This window comes from Balaenoptera musculus, chromosome 17 (genome assembly GCF_009873245.2).
Source record: "Balaenoptera musculus isolate JJ_BM4_2016_0621 chromosome 17, mBalMus1.pri.v3, whole genome shotgun sequence".
Taxonomy (NCBI): Eukaryota; Metazoa; Chordata; class Mammalia; order Artiodactyla; family Balaenopteridae; genus Balaenoptera; species Balaenoptera musculus.
In genome coordinates, this window is record NC_045801.1 from 6,149,584 (window position 1) to 6,154,658 (window position 5,075).

Genomic DNA, 5,075 nt, shown 5'->3' on the forward strand with positions numbered 1-5,075 from the left:
AAAAAAAGTCAAGGATATCTCAGAAGTCTATGACCCCAAATGCTGCAAAAATAGAGTCCCCTTTCATTGTGTAAAGCGCAGGGCTTTGTGAAAAACTGGGACTTTCCCAGCCATGAAACACACTATTTAAGGAAGGACAAAAGAAGCCAAATCAGTACAGGCACTGAATGGGAGAAGCCGGAGAAGAAGGAAAAAAATATTAATGTGTATTTCTACAGAGAACAAGAAAGTAAATGAGGGGTTAGTTCTTAAGAAGGACTATGGAATAATATTAGCATTTCTTGAGGTTATTCCATTTATCCTGGGTTTAGACACTGAATTTATCTCAAGTAATGCAGAATAATTTTCCTAATAGAGAAGAAGCAAGGATTGGTGTGTGGATAGGTCAGCCTTGAAACTGATGTGAAAAAGAAAAAATGAAAAGTGAGGTGAAAAAGAACTTAAAACTTTTTATCACCCCAATATTGTAGGATGGTTATGAGGTCAATACTGGCATGTGCTTTGCCTTCTGTGCGTTATGGTGGGAAACAACAAATGGGCACATAATGAAAATCTTTACAGGCAAAAAGAGATTGGGACAAGTTCATTGGTTTTCTATTGCTCCTGTAACAAATTATGATAAACAAAGTATCAAAACAGCACAGATTTATGATTATACAGTTCTGGAGGTCAGAAATCCAAATTGGGTTTCATTGGGCTGAAATCAAAGTAGCAGCAGGGCTGTGTCCTCCTGGAGGAGAATCGTTTCCTCGCCTTTTCCACCTTCTAGAGGCTCCCACATTCCTTGGCTCATCTTTTTTTTTTTTTGCCCGCACCGTATGGCATATGGAATCTACTTCCCTGACCAGGGATGGAACCTGGGCCCCCTGCATTGGTAGCGCAGAGTCTTAACCACTGGACTGCCAGGGAAGTCCCCCCTTTCCTCCATCTTAAAGAGAGCTACGTAGCATCTTCTAGTCTCCCCCTGACTCTTACCTCTGCTTGCTTTTTCATGGCTCCCCTCTATCCTTCAAATGGTCTCCAGACTTCATACAGAATGTCACAGTGAAACAAAGGCCAGGCTTCAGTGGTGAGCATGGGGTTGGGAGCCTTTTCTTCATACTAGTCATTAGAAACAGAAGCTGTCCTAATTCTCTGCCCAGTTGGGTCTTGGGCCGTTTGAGAAGCAGGGTTGAGTAGCCAGGGGAGGGAAGTGGAGTGTAAGCCAGTGTTTCAAAACCAGCAGCCTCCACGAACTGCAGTGATGCAACGGTGCCCTAAGGGGTTGTCAGAGAAGAAGCAATGTTCCTCCACCCTTTTAGGTTCTTCTGGCTGGTCTAAGAATTGAACTGGCAAGAGACGGATTAACAGGAGAAAACCAAACAGAGGCTTAATAACATGTATACATGGGAGAAACCCAGGAAAACTGAGTAACTCATACAAATGGCCAGAACCTTCAGCTTCAATACCAACTTCAGCTAAAGACAAAGGAGAATATTGGGGGTAGCGGTTTGGGATGTCAAAGAGGAGGAAGGCAATTGACATGGAGATGGAAAAGCAAATGTTCAGTAAACAAATATTTGCTGGGCCAGGCAGAGGCAATGGGACCCAGAGAGGAATTTTAACAAGCAGACTCTGCTAGGTTCCTCCCTGTCTACACACCTAGTTCATGCTGTAGTGATCTATGCTGACAGCTCCCTTCCTAGAACAGGTCCTCCATCTACATTCTTTAGGCAGTGAGGGAGAAGGTCAAAGGTCCTTCCTGAGTCTTTGGGGTCTTGATAATTTTCAGCTCGAAATAATCTACATGCCTAAGAGATATTTGGGGAGCAAATTTTGCTCCCCTATGGGGTATTTAGTAGCTAAGGTGAGGAAGTGAGGAAGGCTGAAGCAGTGAGAAAAAAAACATTCTGTTTACTACTCCTAAGTGTAGCCTTAAGGCACTACATGTGTGAAAACTGATGGGCCAGAGCAGAGAAATACTAGTAACTAATCACCATGAACAATGGGTAAAAACAGCAAGATTGACTTATACACACTACTGTATGCAAAACAGATAATAAGGACCTACTGTATAGCACAGGCAACTCTACTCAATGCTCTGTCATGACCTACCTGGGAAAAGAATCTAAAAAAGTGTGGACATATGTATGTGTATAAGTGATTCACTTTGCTGAAACTAACACAACGTTTTAAATCAACTATACTCCAATAAAAGTTAATTTAAAAAATAAACAAACAAACGGACCAAAAACAAACCCCAGCAGGAGTCCTGGTCAAACCTCTGCAGCAGAGAAAGCCCTTCCCGGCCGAGCAAAACTAAAAGCACAATTAAAGGGAGTTCTGTGTGTAGGAGTCAGAATTCAGCATGAAATGAGAACACACAAAAGCAAATTCCACCCAAATATCAGACAACTGAGAGGCAGCGTATGCTTGCCTTTACCCAGGCAAGCTGCACTTAAGGGCAAAGAGAATTTCTTCACTCCAAGGACAACACAGAAAATATTGTGTCTTCATTCGTTTTTAACTCACTGTTCTACCACAAAAGCTGCTAAGAGCAAACAGGGGATGGAAAGTGGGGAACCACCGGACTCTGTGACAAGACCCAGATCATGGAGCCCGTAGGCTGTCTGGTTGCTCAGGAATGTGAACCAGTTCCTAAAACATTCCTGAGACCTGGGGGTATGCAGCTCAGAAGGGGAGGTGAAGGTGTGAGTGAACTAAAGCAGGGGGCAGTGGACTGAGAGGGACCCGCTCAGCTCAGGCCTCCGGGTGGTTTCCTGGATCCACAAACCCCATCACCATCGGGTGCTCTGGGCTTATGGGAGAGTCCCTAGCAGCCCTGCAAGATGCATGACCAAAAATGCTGAGTCACCTGCCCCGTCCTTGTGAAGCTCCCTTCATCTCTGAAAAAAATGCAGATAAATCAATAGCAAATAACTCACCTTTCATCACCCCTGTGTCTTCCCCCCTCAATAACCTCCCCTCCACACACAGGCTCACTATGCTGCACATGGGGTGAGGAGAACTCTATTTGTTAGGCGCAACAATGGCGATCGTTAACAAAATTAGTGTTCTAAGATAATTTCCTAAGAATTGTTCATATAACTCATTTAGTTCAATTCCGTCAACACGTAATCTGTGAGGAAACGAGTATTATCATCCCCATGGTAAGGCACGGCTGTATTGGAGCTTGGCTCCAGACCAGTCTAAAAACATTTAAGATATACATATGAGATCAGCATTTATCTTGCTATTGCCCGGCTCTACTTCTTACAAGACAGGAGTAAAAAGACATGGTTCCAAATGAGAAGGCATTATTTTGGGTTTGCATAATTAACATCGCTTTTATCTGTCAGGTGGCTTGAATAAGCCCAGCAGCCATTACAAGATCATTAGGAAAGGGTGGCCATAGGTCCAGAAGGCCAATCAGTTGTGCTGTAATCACGGGAGAAGCAGCATTCCTGACAGGGGCCTCGGGGAAAAATGTACTGAAGCAGCTAGGAGAGTTTAATGAGTGAATCAAGGTAGGAAAATCCTGTGCACCAGTGAATAGGATCATTTTAGTGGGGATGCAGTTGAGCTCACGGACAGTCTCCCTGCCCACCCCTCGCCCCCTTCCTACTCCTGATCCCACAGCAGCAGCAGATGTCCGAGAGACCTCAGACAGAGATCTGAGCAAGGATAGAGACAGAGGAAGGGGACGCATCCCTGAAGTAAACAGGTAGGCTTGGCTCAGTAGATGGGAGCCTAGCCCGGAGTCCCCTCCCACTACGGACACGGTGGGCCTTAGGGTAAGAGTCTTGTGCATTTGTTTCCAGAACCCAAGCTTTGCATCGAACGGGAGTGGGGCTTGAGGAGGAGAATGAGAACATAGCCTCCTAATTGAAGCAGAATCTAATTTTAAAATCTCCTTTTCAGTAGGCATCTGGGTGTTCTGTTTTAATGCGACCAATTACCTGGGGTCTATTTCCTGCCCAGCAGCCTATGGAGAGAAGCACTGGAGGAGAAAATGATGTAATGAGAACCAGGCCTAGGACAAGCCTGAGTGCCGTGCACAAAAGCATCCCGGTCTGCAGCAAGGGGCCCCTGATGACCACATATCTCAGAAAATCTTGGCACTGGGCTGATCCAAATTAGATGCCATCCAGGGAACATTTCTTTTCCATGCATTGTTTTCTTTCCTCTTCAGAGTGATTAGATGTTGGATGGTAAGAGGAAAATATTTTAGTTACGCTACATTTTGTAAAGAGCCCCCTGCAGCCACCTTGGCTGGATAAACCTGGTTCACCCCTGCTCTCATGTTCCCCAAACCATCTTCCACCAAAATAGTGAACATCCTGCAATGCCTGACCTATTAGATAGATCATTACAACAATGTTTTGCGGTTTTATCATACTCAGTTTGCTAGAGCATGCCACGGCACATGGAGGTTAGGGAATTCACCACAAAAGAGACAGTTTGTAATCAAAGCTTACACTTATTAAGGCGCATTATGCACGAGGCATGGGGGTAATCACTCCACAGAGACAATGGCACTAAAACCCACCAGCAACATCTTGAAGGGGGTATTATTACCATTTTCATTTTTTCATAGGTAAGTAATCATAGACTGAGATTGATTAAATAACTCATCTGAGCTCATACAGATAGAAAGGGATTCAGGGTTGGAATGTGGGCAGTACGGCTATATGGCTGCTTCTGAAGTTCCGTGCTGATTTGCTAGTTCACCAAGATCGTGGCTTTTGAAGAAAGGTCTTCTAACTCTAAGTGAGGACTCAGCAAATTAAACAGGAAATACATCTATAGAAAAATAAAATCCTGTTTCATATAAAATTGTTAATTATTAAAAATAGATAAAATGTGTCAGTGTACAATTACTTATTGTGTGAATCTCAATAACCTGGAGATTTTCAGTTGTTTGGTTCTGGTTGGTGGGTGTGCAAGTTTGGAGCTGATGTGATGCTATGCTATTAAACTCATTGGTATCATAAAACCTTAGGTGATTTAGAGACTTGGAATTTCCCTAGTGGAAATTCCTGGATCTCAGAGGATAGAACTGGACAGAAATGGATAAAACCAGAAGTGGCTATTCT

General features: G+C 43.9%; 1 non-coding gene across 1 annotated transcript; it reads right to left on the reverse strand.

Annotated features, from left to right (window-relative positions):
- Window positions 1–836: 836 nt before the first annotated feature.
- Window positions 837–909, reverse strand: TRNAG-ACC. The gene has a single exon. It is a non-coding gene; the product is annotated as a tRNA-Gly (tRNA).
- Between the last annotated feature and the right edge of the window lie 4,166 nt (window positions 910–5,075).